At 46.1% G+C, this 15970-nt stretch overlaps 1 protein-coding gene, 1 long non-coding RNA gene and 7 other non-coding genes across 9 annotated transcripts in view; 2 read left to right on the top strand and 7 right to left on the bottom strand.

Annotated features, from left to right (window-relative positions):
* The window catches only part of LOC148680292 (uncharacterized), a 790608-nt gene that overhangs the window by 147092 nt on the left and 627546 nt on the right, over window positions 1-15970 (top strand). The gene's annotated exons all lie outside the window — the stretch shown is intronic.
* Window positions 1-15970, top strand: part of LOC141381693 (uncharacterized) — an 835171-nt gene that overhangs the window by 561397 nt on the left and 257804 nt on the right. The gene's annotated exons all lie outside the window — the stretch shown is intronic.
* LOC141382059 (U6 spliceosomal RNA) lies at window positions 12284-12390 on the bottom strand. Its single transcript, XR_015485051.1, has one exon. It is a non-coding gene; the product is annotated as a U6 spliceosomal RNA (small nuclear RNA).
* On the bottom strand, window positions 12811-12917 carry LOC137490801 (U6 spliceosomal RNA). The gene has a single exon (XR_015485054.1). It is a non-coding gene; the product is annotated as a U6 spliceosomal RNA (small nuclear RNA).
* Window positions 13331-13437, bottom strand: LOC137490802 (U6 spliceosomal RNA). The gene has a single exon (XR_015485048.1). It is a non-coding gene; the product is annotated as a U6 spliceosomal RNA (small nuclear RNA).
* On the bottom strand, window positions 13861-13967 carry LOC141382049 (U6 spliceosomal RNA). Its single transcript, XR_015485004.1, has one exon. It is a non-coding gene; the product is annotated as a U6 spliceosomal RNA (small nuclear RNA).
* LOC148680300 (U6 spliceosomal RNA) lies at window positions 14388-14494 on the bottom strand. The gene has a single exon (XR_015943285.1). It is a non-coding gene; the product is annotated as a U6 spliceosomal RNA (small nuclear RNA).
* Window positions 14913-15019, bottom strand: LOC148680299 (U6 spliceosomal RNA). The gene has a single exon (XR_015943297.1). It is a non-coding gene; the product is annotated as a U6 spliceosomal RNA (small nuclear RNA).
* LOC148680298 (U6 spliceosomal RNA) lies at window positions 15440-15546 on the bottom strand. Its single transcript, XR_015943326.1, has one exon. It is a non-coding gene; the product is annotated as a U6 spliceosomal RNA (small nuclear RNA).

Here is a 15970-nt window from a genome sequence, read left to right as displayed (position 1 = left end):
TGTGTGAGTGTTAAAAGGCCGTCAACCAGAGCTTGAAAATGAGCCACACAAACCCGCACTTGTATTAGCCAGGAATCGACTTTAGGTCTACCGCGTGGCAGGCGAGAATTCTACCACTGAACCACCAATGCTGATATGGTTTTACTACAGCCCTAGTGAGGTGTGATTGCTGCAATGCTGATACCCAGAGCTGGAAGAGTAGCAACACAAAACAGTAATTGCATTGGCTGGGAATCGGACCCGGGTCTTCCGCGCAGCAGGTGAGAATTCTACCACTGAACCACCTATGCTGACTGATGTTGTTTTTTTACTTTGTGTTGTGTGAGTGCTAAAAGGCCGTCAACCAGAGCTGAAACAGGAGCCACACAAAACCACACTTGTATTAGCCGGAAATCGACTCAAGGTCTCCAGCGTGGCAGGCGCAAATTCTACCACTGAACAACCAATGCTGATATGCTTATACTGCAGCGCTAGTGGGGTGTGATTGCTGCAAGGCTGTTACCCAGAGCTGGAAGAGTAGCAACACAGAACAAGGATTGCATTGGCTGGGAATTTGACCCAGGTCTCCCGCGAGGCAGGCAAGAATTCTACCACTGAACCACCGATGCTGACCAAACTCGTTCCTTGCCTTTGTGTTGTCTGAGTGCTAAAAGGCCATCAACCAGAGCTGGAAGGTTAGCAAAACAATACAGGAATTGCATTAGCTGGGAATGGAACCCAGGTCTCCCGCGTAACAGGCGAGCATTCCACAAGTGTACCACCAATGCTGATATGCTTACGCTGCAGCCCTAGTAGGGTGTGATTGCTGCAAAGCTGTTACCCAGAGCTGGAAGAGTAGCTACACAAATCAGGAATTGTAATGGATGGGAATCGGACCAGGGTCTTCTGTGTGGTAGGCAAGAAACCTACCACTGAACCACCAATACTGATATGCTTATACTACTGTCCTAGTGGGGTGTGATTGCTGCAAAGCTGTTACCTAGAGCTGGAAGAGTAGCAACACAAAAAAAGAATTGCATTGGCCGGGAATCAGATCTGGGTCTCCCGCATGGCAGGCAAGAATTCTACCACTAAGCCACCAATGCTGACCGATGTTATGCTTTGCCTTTGTGTTGTGTGAGTGCTAAAAGGCTGTCAACCAGAGCTGAAAAAGGAGCCACTCAAAAATGCACTTGTATTAGCCGGGAAGCAACTCAAGGTCTACCGCGTGGCAGGCAACAGTTCTACCACTGAACCACCAATGCTGATATGGTCTTACTGCAGCCCTAGTGGGGTGTGATTGCTGCAAGCCTGTTACCCAGAGCTGGAAGAGTAGCAACACAAAACAGGAATTGCATTGGCCAGGAACTGAACCCGGGTATCCCACGTGGCAGGCAAGAATTCTACCACTGAGCCACCAATGCTTACCAATACAGTTTTTTGCCTTTGTAGTGTGTGAGTGCTAAAAGGCAGTCAAACAGAGCTGAAAAAGGAGCCACAAAAAACCACACTTGTATTAGCCAGGAATCAACTCTAGGTCCACCGTGTGGCAGGCGAGAATTTTACCACTGAACCACCAATGCTGATATGGTTTTACTACAGCCCTAGTGGGGTGTGATTGCTGCAAGGCTGATATCCAGAGCTGGAAGAGTAGCAACACAAAACAGGATATTCATTAGCCGGGAATCGGACCCGGGTCTCTCGCGTGGCAGTCGAGAACTCTACCACTGAGCCACCAATGCTGACCCATGTTCTTCCCTGCCTTTGTGTTGTGTGAGTGCTAAAAAGACGTCAACCAGAGCTGAAACAGGAGCCACACAAAACCACACTTGTATTAGTCTGGAATCGACTCAAGGTCTCCCGCGTAGCAGGCGAGAATTCTACCACTGAACCACCAATAATGATATGCTTATACTGCGCCCCTAGTGGGGTGTGATTGCTGCAAGGCTGTTACCCAGAGCTGGAAGAGTAGTAGTACAAAACAGGAATTGCATTGGCTGGGAATCGGACCGGGGTCTCCCGTGTGGCAGGCGAGAAATCTACCACTGAACCACCAATGCTGAACTGCTTATTCTGCAGCTCTAGTGGGGTGTGATTGATGCAAGGCTGTTACCCAGAGCTGGAAGAGTAGCAAAACAAAACAGAAATTGGAATGGACGGGAATCGGACCAGGGTCTTACACGTGGCAGGCGAGAAATCCACCACTGAACCACCAACGCTGATATGGTTATTCTGCAGCCCTAGTGGGGTGTGATTGATGCAAGGCTGTTTTTCCAGAGCTGGAAGAGTAGCAACACAAAACCACACTTGCATTGGGCAGGAATCGGACCAGGGTCTCCCGCGTGGCAGGGGAGAATTCTACCACTGAACCACCAATGCTGATATGCTTATGCTGGATCCCTATTGGGGTGTGATTGCTGCAAGGCTGTTACCCAGAGCTGGAAGAGTAGCAACACAAAATAGGAAATGCATTGGCCGGGAATCGGACCCGGGTCTCCCGCGTGGCAGGCAAGAATTCTTCCACTGAACCACCAATGCTGACCGATGTCATGTTTTGCCTTTTTGTTGTGTGAGTGCTAAAAGGCCGTCAACCAGAGCTGGAAGAGTAGCTACTCAAAAAAGGGATTGCATTGGCCGGGAATCAGACCCGGGTCTCCCACGCAGCAGATGAGTATTCTACCACTGAACCACCTATGCTGACTGAAGTTGATTTTTGGCTTTGTGTTGTGTGAGTGCTAAAAGGCCGTCAACCAGAGCTGAAAAAGGAGCCACACAAAACCACACTTGTATTAGCCGGGAATCGACTCAAGGTCTGCCGCGTGGCAGGTGAGAATTCTACCACTGAACAACCAATTCTGATATGCTTATTCTGCAGCCCTAGTGGGGTGTGATTGATGCAAGGCTGTTACCCAAAGCTGGAAGAGTAGCAACACAAAAAAAGGATTTACATTGGTTGGGAATCTAACCAGGTTCTTTCACAGGGGAGGCGAGAAATCTACCACTGAACCACCATTGCTGATATGCTTATTCTGCAGCCCTAGTGGGGTGTGATTGATGCAAGGCTGTTACCCAAAGCTGGAAGAGTAGCAACACAAAACAGCACTTGCATTGGCCAGGAATCAGACCCAGGTCTCCCGCATGGCAGGCGAGAATTCTACCACTGAACCACCATTGCTGATATGCTTATTCTGCAGCCCTAGTGGGGTGTGATTGATGCAAGGCTGTTACCCAAAGCTGGAAGAGTAGCAACACAAAACAGCACTTGCATTGGCCAGGAATCGGACCCGGGTCTCCCGCGTGGCAAGCGAGAATTCTACCACTGAACCACCAATGCTGATATGCTTATTGTGCAGCCCTAGTGGGGTGTGATTACTGCAAGGCTGTTACCCAGAGCTGGAAGAGTAGCTACACACAACAGGAATTGTAATGGACAGGAATCGGACCACGGTCTTCTGTGTGGCAGGCATGAAATCTACCATTGAAGTAACAATGCTGATATGCTTATACTGCAGCCCTAGTGGGGTGTGATTGATGCAAGGCTGTTACCCAGAGCTGGAAGAGTAGCAACACAAAACAGGAATTGCATTGGCCGGGAATCGGACCCGGGTCTCCCGCGTGGCAGGCAAGAATTCTACCACTGAACCACCAATGCTGACCCATGGTGTTGCTTGCTTTTGTGTTGTGTGAGTGCTAAAAGGCCGTCAACCAGAGCTGAAAAAGGAGCCACACAAAACTGCACTTGTATTAGGCGGAAGGCGACTCAAGGTCTACCGCGAGGCAGTCGAGAATTCTACAACTAAACCACCAATGCTGATATGGTTTTACTGCAGCCCTATTGGGGTGTGATTGCTGCAAGGCTGTTACCCAGCGCTGGAAGAGTAGCAACCAAAATCAGAAGGTGCATTGGCCAGGAATCGGACCCGGGTCTCCCGCGTGGCAGGCGAGAAGTCTACCACTGAACGACCAATGCTGACCCATGTTGTTCCTTGCCTTTATGTTGTGTGAGTGCTAAAAGGCCATCAACCAGAGCTGAAACAGGAGCCACTCAAAACCGCAATTGTATTAGCCGGGAATCAACTCTAGGTCTCCTGCGTGGCAGGCGAGCATTCTACTACTGAACCACCAATGCTGATATGCCTATTCTGCAGCCCTAGTGGGGTGTGATTGATGCAAAGCTGATACCCAGAGCTGGAAGAGTAGCTACACAAATCAGGAATTGTAATGGATGGGAATCCGACCAGGGTCTTCTGTGTGGCAGGCAAGAAATCTACCACTGAACCACCAATACTGATATGCTTATACTGCGCCCCTAGTGGGGTGTGGTTGATGCAAGGCTGTTACCCAGAGCTGGAAGAGTAGCAACACAAAACTGTAATTGCTTTGGCCAGGAATCGGACCCGGGTTTCCGCATGGCAGGTGAGAATTCTTCCACTGAACCACCAATGCTGATATGCTTATACTACTGTCCTAGTGGGGTGTGATTGCTGCAAAGCTGTTACCTAGAGCTGGAAGAGTAGCAACACAAAAAAGGAATTGCATTGGCCGGGAATCGGATCTGGGTCTCCCGCATGGTAGGCAAGAATTCTACCACTAAGCCACCAATGCTGACCGATATTATTTTTTGCCTTTGTGTTGTGTGAGTGCTAAAAGGCTGTCAACCAGAGCTGAAAAAGGAGCCACTCAAAACTGCACTTGTATTAGCCGGGAAGCGACTCAAGGTCTACCGCGTGGCAGGCGACAGTTCTACCACTGAACCACGAATGCTGATATGGTTTTACTGCAGCCCTAGTGGGGTGTGATTGCTGCAAGGCTGTTACCCAGAGCTGGAAGAGTAGCAACACAAAACAGGAATTGCATTGGCCGGGAATCAAACTCGGGTCTCCCACGTGGCAATCGAGAATTCTACCACTGAGCCACCAATGCTTACCGATATAGTTTTTTGCCTTTGTGGTGTGTGAGTGCTAAAAGGCAGTCAAACAGAGCTGAAAAAGGAGCCACAAAAAACCACACTTGTATTAGCCAGGAATAGACTCTAGGTCCACCGTGTGGCAGGCGAGAATTTTACCACTGAACCACCAATGCTGATATGGTTTTACTACAGCCCTAGTGGGGTGTGATTGCTGCAAGGCTGATATCCAGAGCTGGAAGAGTAGCAACACAAAACAGGATATTCATTAGCCGGGAATCGGACCCGGGTCTCGCGCGTGGCAGGCAAGAACTCTACCACTTAGCCACCAATGCTGACCCATGTTCTTCCCTGCCTTTGTGTTGTGTGAGTGCTAAAAAGATGTCAACCAGAGCTGAAACAGGAGCCACACAAAACCACACTTGTATTAGTCGGGAATCGACTCAAGGTCTCCCGCGAAGCAGGCGAGAATTCTACCACTGAACCACCAATAATGATATGCTTATACTGCGCCCCTAGTGGGGTGTGATTGCTGCAAGGCTGTTACCCAGAGCTGGAAGAGTAGCTACACAAAACAGGAATTGTAATGGATGGGAATCGGACCAGGGTCTTCTGTGTGGCAGGCAAGAAATCTACCACTGAACCACCAATGCTGATAAGCCCTAACTGCAGCCCTAGTGGGGTGTGATTGCTGCAAGGCTGATACCCAGAGCTGGAAGAGTAGCAACACAAAACAGGAATTGCATTGACCGGTAATCGGACCCAGGTCTCCCACGTGGCAGGCGAGAATTCTACCACTGAACCACCAATGCTGATATGCTTATGTTACAGCCCTAGTGGGGTGTGATTACTGCAAGGCTGTTACCCAGAGCTGGAAGAGTAGCTACACAAAACAGGAATTGTAATGGACGGGAATCGGACCATGGTCTTCTGTGTGGCAGGCAAGTAATCTACCACTGAACCAACAATGCTGATATGCTTTTACTGCGGCCCTAGTGGGGTGTCATTGATGCAAGGCTGTTACCCAGAGCTGGAAGAGTAGCTACACATAACAAGAATTGTAATGGATGGGAATCGGACCCGGGTCTCCCGCGTGGCAGGCGAGCATTCTACCACTGAACCACCAACACTGATATGCTTATTCTGCATCCCTAGTGGGGTGTGATTGATGCAAAGCTGTTACCCAGAGCTGGAAGAGTAGTAACACAAAACAGGAATTACAATGGCCGGGAATCGGACCCGGGTCTCCCGTGTGGCAGGCAAGAATTCTACCACTGAACCACCAATGCTGACCCATGCTCTACCTTGCCATTGTGTTGTGTGAGTGCTAAAAGGCCGTCAACCAGAGCTGAAACAGGAGCCACACAAAGCTGCACTTGTATTAGCTGGGGATCGACTCAAATTCTCCCGCACATGCAGGTAAGAAATCTACCACTGAACCACCAATACATATTTGCTTATACTGCGCCCCTAGTGGGGTGTGATTGCTGCAAAGCTCTTACCCAGAGCTGGAAGAGTAGCAACACAAAACAGCAATTGCATTGGCCGGGAATCGGACCTGGGTCTCCCACATAGCAGGTGAGAATTTTACCACTGAGCCACCAATGCTTACCAATAAAGTAATTTGCCTTTGTAGTGTGTGAGTGCTAAAAGGCCGTCAACCAGAGCTGAAAAAGGAGCCACACAAAATCACGCTTGTATTATCCAGGGATTGACTCTAGGTCTACCGCATGGCAGGCAAGAATTCTACCACTGAACCACCAATGCTGATATGGTTTTACTATAGCCCTAATGGGGTGTGATTGCTGCAAGGCTGATTTCCAGAGTTGGAAGAGTAGCAACACAAAACAGGATTTGCATTGGCCGGGAATCGGACCCGGGTCTCCCGCATGGCAGGCGAGAACTCTACCACTGACCCACCAATGCTGACCCATGTCATTCCTTGTCTTTGTGTTGTGTGAGTGCTAAAAGGCCGTCAACCAGAGGTGAAAAAGGAGCCACACAAAACCGCACTTGTATTAGCCGGGAATCGACTCAAGGTCTCCCGCGTAGCAGGCTAGAATTCTACCGCTGAACCACCAATACTGATTTGCCTATACTGCCCCCCTAGTGGGGTGTGATTGCTGCAAGGCTGTTACCCAGAGCTGGAAGAGTAGTAATACAAAACAGGAACTGCATTGGTCGGAAATCGGACCCGGGTCTCCCGCGTGGCAGGCGAGAATTCTACCACTGAACAACCATTACTGATATGCCTAGCCTCCAGGCCTAGTGGGGTGTGATTGATGCAAGGCTGTTACCCAGAGCTGGAAGAGTAGCAACACAAAACAGGTATCGCATTGGCCAGGAATCGGACCCGGGTCTCCCTCGTCGCAGGCGAGAATTTTACCACTGAACCACCTATGCTGACCAATGTTGTTTTTTGGCTTTGTGTTGTGTAAGTGCTAAAAGGCAGTCAACCAGAGCTGAAAAAGGAGCCACACAAAATGGCACTTGTATTAGCCGTGAATCGACTCTAGGTCTACCATGTGGTAGGCGAGAATTCTACCACTGAACCACCAATGCTGATAAGCTTTTACTGCAGCCCTAGTGGGGTGTGATTGCTGCAAGGCTGTTACCCAGAGCTGGAAGAGTAGCAACACAAAAAAGGAATGGCATTGGCTGGGAATCGGACACGGGTCTCCGGCATGGCAGGGTAGAATTCAACCACTGAACCACCAATGCTGATATGCTTTTGGTGCTGCCCTAACGGGGTGTGATTGATGCAAAGCTGTTACCCAGAGCTGGAAGAGTAGCAACACAAGAGAGGAATTGCATTGGACAGAAATCGGCCTCGGGTCGCCCGCAAGGCAGGCAAGAATTCTACCACTGAACCACTAATGCTGACCCATGTTCTTCCTTGCCTTTGTGTTGTGTGAGTGCTTAAAGGCCGTCAACCAGAGCTGGAAGAGGAGCCACACAAAACAGCAATTGCATTAGCAGGGAATCGAACCCAGGTCTCCCACATGGCAGGCAAGATTTCTACCAAAAGCACCAATGTTGATATGGTTATGCTACTGCCCTAGTGGGGTGTGATTGCTGCAAGGCTGTTAGCCTTCCAGCTGGAAGAGTATCAACACAAAACAAGAATTGCATTGGTCGGGAATCAGACCCGGGTCTCCTGCATGGCAGGCGAGAATTCTACCACTGAACCACCAATACTGACCAATGTTGTTTCTTGCCTTTGTGTTGTGTGGCTGCCACAAGGCTGTTACTTGCAGCTGGAAGAGTACCCACACAAACGAGCAACTGCATTGGCCGGGAATCGGACCTGGGTTTCCCGCCTGGCAGGGGAGAATTCTACCACTGAACCTCCAATCCTGAAACACGTGTTCTCCTGCTGAAGGATTCGGATTTCTGCTTTCCAATCTGTCTCATCATGGACCAACGTTTATCCTTTTCTTATCATCTTATTTCTCATGATTTTTTTTATTAAATATAATTATTTCATCATTTGAATGAGTATTTAACTGTGAAATTATTTTAATTAATGAATAAGTTAACACATTGCTTAATATAAGAATGTTCAGTGCATTTGCCTGTCTCTTTATAACTATTATCAGAAGCCACCAAACTAGGTCAGAGGTCACGGAGACCTTAAGTGGAACTGAGGGCTGAGGACTGGAATCAACTGTTTCTATTGTTATTTCTATGAGTTAATACTAATCTAAAATGTCTAAAGTGATTTTGCTGTTTTTATGGTTAATTCTTTTAAAGTAATTCTACTTTTTATTCAAGATAGACTATGACTATGATAAGAATATAACTGCCTGAATGTAGACTATACCAATTTTTAACCAGTTTTCATAAAGATGGCTGAGAGTACACTCAGCCTTGAATAAGTAACAGATTATACTTTAAGTGTGTGTGTTCTATTTGATTGTTGATCCGTTTCACAGGTCTGGAGTCAGCTTTAATCAGTCTAAGGGATGTCTGACGTTTATGCTTAAACGTGCAGTAGGTGATTATCTTATAAGACAATCACTAATTTTTGTTCTGGTTAAAAGTCTCTTCACTGTACAATAGTAATGATTACAGTAAATGATCTAAATGTGTTTATATGTATTTTTATATTCTGGGTAAAGCATACTACAAAAAAATGTTCATCCAATTAAATAGAGTCGGACTGTCATCTCCCATAATTCCGATAAGCAGGTCAGGCTGTCTATCAGCAAATGTAGATTCCGACTTCTGTGCATCTTTTCACGCATATCCGCCATTAGCGTGTGCCCGTCTGTATAAGCGACCGCGCGCGGTCCCGAGACGGACCGGGAGAAATCAAATGCTGAATTAAAACTTTTAAAAACCTGAATCAATATTGTAGTTGCTTTAGCACGCTGAAGGAAGGACAACACCATGGCGGAAGTATTACTATTAGAGAGGTAATGTTCTGTTTTAAAACTATTTTAGTCAGGCTAAGCTGATGTTAGATTGTGTTGTGTTATAAATGACTTATATGCACAGACGTGTTGTTCAGCCACTGAAATCTCGCGGTGAAATATTGATGTGATTATTTTCAGTTTCATAAGGTCATTTTACAGCATTGATAATGATTTATAGAAATATTTATATTTAGTTTAACAACAAAACATCAGCAAATAGCGCTTTTCAGCCTAACCTGCTTTATTGAGCTGAAGTTGCTTTTATATTTACGTTTGGTCATTTTTGAACAATGACAGCCTTCCTATACTGTTTATCGCTACTCTGAATATTCACTCTGAAATAGCATGTAAGTGTGGCTAAGTAATAAATGTAATTCCTGCATGGCGCTGGCACTAACTAACTGGCAAATGACATGAACTAGTGGGGTTGTCTGTCTGCTGTTGTGACGCGGTGCGCGCGTTCGCGATTTCAGGGGGTGTGGCTTTAAATCACAGTCCCTCGCCGCCGTCCAAAGATAATATGCTAAGCGGTTAGCATTTTGGCAGATCACCTACTGAACCTTTAAGATATTGTTAAGAATATACGCACAAACCCCACGTGGAAATTCTCCTAGTCTATCTGTGTTTTAACCAATCAGGCTAGAACACCTATATGTATGACGCAGTTAATGCAATATGTGAGAGTATAATTGTTATTGATTGGTGATTGTAAGCAGAGCGGCCTAGGAACTCATTGCGAGAGTTGAAGCTGGTTTCAGCTGATGAAACTGCAAACTATCTTCTGTAAACTTGATTTATTTATTTAAATCTCTGACTCTGGCTCTTTTTTATATACCTGACTGGTCATTCTTTGGGTTAAACTGTATACTATCCCTACAGTTTTGGTGGAGGACGCGTGGCACTTGTTTACTGGTGACACCATTGATCAATCAACAAAAAGAAATGTAGAAAGATTTAAAATATTATAGACTAGGGATGGTCTGTGGAGTAGTGGGTAGTAACAGAACGCTGTTGGGTTCTCATTCAGACGTGAATGAAAGGCAAAATTTTGTGGTAGATTTGTGTGGAATCCCCTTGTGAGCTGGTGCATTTTGCGGTACACCTATAACGATAGTAATAAGTATAACAGCAGTTGAGGGGTGTACCTCCTCCACCCAGAGTTAAGTACTCAGTGACGGGTGTGTAAGAGGCTTTTAGGACATTCTCGGGGATAAAACTTGGACTGGTTTTTATTTAGTAGTGGACTAAATTAACCCGAGATTGTAATTAGTTCCACCACTGCTATCTTGCTGTTTCACAGACAAAAGGGCCCGAATCCTAAGAATAGAGTAGGTCAGATTATTAGGGAAAGAAATAGTTAAATAAATAAATAAATTCTTAAATAACATCTTAATCGGTATCCATTAGATAGTAGTGGCCACAAAAGTCAGACAAGAAACCTAGAAATATTAGGGCGAGGTTGATTGATCAATGATGCACCAGGAGCAATCCCGAAAAAAAATATGACCCTAACTGGATTGGACCGATCTGGACAGTTTCCACATCTTGGGATGGTTTGCAGATTAATCAAGCAAAAGCTAAGCGCTGTTAGTAAGATTTCATTCTCAATTTCTTGTTGCTTTTGGTGTTAAACTCTGATATAAAAAGAAACAGATGAGAGCAGAATGCAGTAAATGGCTCAGCTAAGCTCTCAGGTTTAAAATGATTTTAGAACCGATTTTAAGATAAAAAATGCCTTTGGCAATTAATTGTCAATGAAAAGCTAAAATCTAAATATTGAGTGTCTAGTAGCCAAAAACTAAGCACAGAAACTGACAGTAACATTATGGGAGTAAAGAATAGCTTATGTTTTGTCTTAGAAGAAAAGATTCTGTGTGAGTGCACTGTTATCTTGATTTAGCCCTCACCATGACTTTTGACTTTTGGCTGTAAAAGTAACAGAGACATGTCTGTATAAAAAATGTGCCATGTAAGTCTGTGCAAACAAGCAGCTTTATGGTTGGATTTAAATATTTTTAGTAATATATAAGTAACATAAATGGGGGTTGAAATAATACTTTGATGGATGCAGTTAACCCCTGAAAGATCTAAAACTGTTGTTGACTGTAACAGCATTACTTTGAAAAAGCATGTCAACTCTGTTTTATATGTTTTAGGACGGGCTTGAGTAAAAGATTACAATAAAATTATGTTATTGAAGTTAATGTTATGTTTAATGTATGTTTAAATTGAGTAAACATACATTAACAGTTCTGGATTGCTCAAAACTCTCTTTCTCTCTCATTAGATATCAGCTATGAGCTGCTATCTGCCTGTTCCATGACAACTGATAATCACAGTGTTCAGTTGGAAATGACATTATGTCAGAGTATAATTGTTATTGATTGGTGATTGTAAGCAGAGCAGCCTAGGAACTTATTGCGAGTGTTGAAGCTGGCTTCTGATGATGAAACTGCAAACTATCTTAGGTAAACTTGATTTATTTATTTATTTGAATCTCTGACTCTAGCTCTTCATCATCTATCAGACTGGTCATTCTTTGGGTTAAACTGTAAACTATCCCAACAGCTAAAACCCTGCTCATGCACCATTTGGAATCGTAAAAAACCTTTTGTCTTTTCTCCTTTCTATCCTAGAGCCATGTTCCCACTTGTATCCCGTGCTTTACAGAGCTTTGGCCCTGTCAGTGCTAAGCACACTGATTGATGCAGTAGGTCACCAAGTTTATGGACGGGGGGAAATTAGAGTGTCAGGATAGCCTATGGCAAAGTCCCACTAAAGCAAGGGCTTTGGAAGTGCATTAGCACAACAAAACAAACGATCAGAGCATCCCACATTCGTTTTCACCATGCATGTAGACTTTCCAGTTGACCCAGCAGCACCTCCCACGATTTGCTAAATCCATCCTCATGCACCATTTGGAATCGTGAAAAGCCTTTTGTCTTTTTTCATTTCTGTACTTTTACCCACGCACTAAAAAAGCAATATGGAGCGCTTCACGGATTTGCGTGTCATCCTTTCGCAGGGGCCATGCTAATCGTCTCTGTATCGATCCAATTTTAGTATATGTGCCACCGTAGCAAGCACAGACCAGTGGGCAGGCTCAGGGCATATGTACGCCTCGAGTCCCAGCAATGTTCCTTCAAGGTGGTGGGACCCGAAGAGCCATGTTCCCACTTGTATGCCGTGCACTACAGAGCTTTGGCCCTGTCAGTGCTAGGCACACTGATTGATGCAGTAGGTCACCAAGTTTATGGACAGGGGGAAATTAGAGTGTCAGGATAGCCTATGGCAAAGTCCCACTAAAGCAAGGGCTTTGGAAGTGCATTAGCACAACAAAGCAAACGATCAAAGCATCCCACATTCGTTTTCACCATGCATGTAGACTTTCCAGTTGACCCAGCAGCACCTCCCACGATTTGCTAAACCCATCCTCATGCACCATTTGGAATCGTGAAAAGCCTTTTGTCTTTTTTCATTTCTGTACTTTTACCCACGCACTAAAACAGCAATATGGATCGCTTCACGGATTTGCGTGTCATCCTTTCGCAGGGACCATGCTAATCTTCTCTGTATCAATCCAATTTTAGTATATGTGCCACCGTAGTGAGCACTCAGGCTCAGGGCATATGTACGCCTCGAGTCCCAGCAATGTTCCTCCAAGGTGGTGGGACCTGGAGAGCCATGTTCCCACTTGTATGCCGTGCACTACAGAGCTTTGGCCCTGTCAGTGCAAGGCACACTGATTGATGCAGTAGGTCACCAAGTTTATGGACAGGGGGAAATTAGAGTGTCAGGATAGCCTATGGCAAAGTCCCAGTAAAGCAAGGGCTTTGGAAGTGCATTGGTTGCACAACAAAGCAAACGATCAAAGCATCCCACATTCGTTTTCACCATGCATGTAGACTTTCCAGTTGACCCAGCAGCACCTCCCACGATTTGCTAAACCCATCCTCATGCACCATTTGGAATCGTGAAAAGCCTTTTGTCTTTTTTCATTTCTGTACTTTTACCCACGCACTAAAACAGCAATATGGAGCGCTTCACGGATTTGCGTGTCACCCTTTCGCAGGGGCCATGCTAATCTTCTCTGTATCGATCCAATTTTAGTATATGTGCCACCGTAGCGAGCACGGACGAGTGGACAGGCTCAGGGCATATGTACGCCTCGAGTCCCAGCAATGTTCCTCCAAGGTGGTGGGACCTGGAGAGCCATGTTCCCACTTGTATGCCGTGCACTACAGAGCTTTGGCCCTGTCAGTGCTAGGCACACTGATTGATGCAGTAGGTCACCAAGTTTATGGACAGGGGGAAATTAGAGTGTCAGGATAGCCTATGGCAAAGTCCCAGTAAAGCAAGGGCTTTGGAAGTGCATTGGTTGCACAACAAAGCAAACGATCAAAGCATCCCACATTCGTTTTCACCATGCATGTAGACTTTCCAGTTGACCCAGCAGCACCTCCCACGATTTGCTAAACCCATCCTCATGCACCATTTGGAATCGTGAAAAGCCTTTTGTCTTTTTTCATTTCTGTACTTTTACCCACGCACTAAAACAGCAAATTGGAGCGCTTCACGGATTTGCGTGTCATCCTTTCGCAGGGGCTATGCTAATCTTCTCTGTATCGATCCAATTTTAGTATATGTGCCACCGTAGCAAGCACAGACCAGCGGTCAGGCTCAGGGCATATTTACGCCTCGAGTCCCAGCAATGTTCCTTCAAGGTGGTGGGACCCGAAGAGCCATGTTCCCACTTGTATGCCGTGCACTACAGAGCTTTGGCCCTGTCAGTGCTAGGCACACTGATTGATGCAGTAGGTCACCAAGTTTATGGACAGGGGGAAATTAGAGTGTCAGGATAGCCTATGGCAAAGTCCCACTAAAGCAAGGGCTTTGGAAGTGCATTAGCACAACAAAACAAACGATCAAAGCATCCCACATTCGTTTTCACCATGGATGTAGACTTTCCAGTTGACCCAGCAGCACCTCCCACGATTTGCTAAACCCATCCTCATGCACCATTTGGAATCGTGAAAAGCCTTTTGTCTTTTTGCATTTCTGTACTTTTACCCACGCACTAAAACAGCAATATGGAGCGCTTCACGGATTTGCGTGTCATCCTTTCGCAGGGGCCATGCTAATCTTCTCTGTATCGATCCAATTTTAGTATATGTGCCACCGTAGCAAGCACAGACCAGTGGTCAGGCTCAGGGCATATGTATGCCTCGAGTCCCAGCAATGTTCCTCCAGGGTGGTGGGCACCGGAGAGCCATGTTCCCACTTGTATGCCGTGCACTACAGAGCTTTGGCCCTGTCAGTGCTAGGCACACTGATTGATGCAGTAGGTCACCAAGTTTATGGACGGGGGGAAATTAGAGTGTCAGGATAGCCTATGGCAATCCCACTAAAGCAAGGGCTTTGGAAGTGCATTAGCACAACAAAACAAATGATCAAAGCATCCCACATTCGTTGTCACCATGCATGTAGACTTTCCAGTTGACCCAGCAGCACCTCCCACTATTTGCTAAACCCATCCTCATGCACCATTTGGAATCGTGAAAAGCCTTTTGTCTTTTTTTATTTCTGTACTTTTACCCAAGCACTAAAACAGCAATATGGAGCGCTTCATGGATTTGCGTGTCATCCTTTCGCAGGGGCCATGCTAATCTTCTCTGTATCGATCCAATTTTAGTATATGTGCCACCGTAGCGAGCACAGACCAGCAGTCAGGCTCAGGGCATATGTACGCCTCGAGTCCCAGCAATGTTCCTTCAAGGTGGTGGGACCCGAAGAGCCATGTTCCCACTTGTATGCCGTGCACTACAGAGCTTTGGCCCTGTCAGTGCTAGGCACACTGATTGATGCAGTAGGTCACCAAGTTTATGGACAGGGGGAAATTAGAGTGTCAGGATAGCCTATGGCAAAATCCCACTAAAGCAAGGGCTTTGGAAGTGCATTAGCACAACAAAACAAACGATCAAAGCATCCCACATTCGTTTTCACCATGCATGTAGACTTTCCAGTTGACCCAGCAGCACCTCCCACGATTTGCTAAACCCATCCTCATGCACCATTTGGAATCGTGAAAAGCCTTTTGTCTGTTTGCATTTCTGTACTTTTACCCACGCACTAAAACAGCAATATGAAGCGCTTAACGGATTTGCGTGTCATCCTTTCGCAGGGGCCATGCTAATCTTCTCTGTATAGATCCAATTTTAGTATATGTGCCACCGTAGCGAGCACAGACCAGTGGTCAGGCTCAGGGCATATGTACGCCTCGAGTCCCAGCAATGTTCCTCCAGGGTGGTGGGAACCGGAGAGCCATGTTCCCACTTGTATGCCGTGCACTACAGAGCTTTGGCCCTGTCAGTGCTAGGCACACTGATTGATGCAGTAGGTCACCAAGTTTATGGACGGGGGGAAATTAGAGTGTCAGGATAGCCTATGGCAAAGTCCCACTAAAGCAAGGGCTTTGGAAGTGCATTAGCACAACAAAACAAACGATCAAAGCATCCCACATTCGTTTTTACCATGCATGTAGACTTTCCAGTTGACCCAGCAGCACCTCCCACGATTTACTAATTCCATCCTCATGCACCATTTGGAATCGTGAAAAGCCTTTTGTCTTTTTGCATTTCTGTACTTTTACCCACGCACTAAAACAGCA

Source organism: Danio rerio, chromosome 4 (genome assembly GCF_052040795.2).
Source record: "Danio rerio strain M-AB ecotype USA chromosome 4, GRCz13ab, whole genome shotgun sequence".
Taxonomy (NCBI): Eukaryota; Metazoa; Chordata; class Actinopteri; order Cypriniformes; family Danionidae; genus Danio; species Danio rerio.
This window is presented reverse-complemented; position numbering and strand designations above follow the sequence as displayed.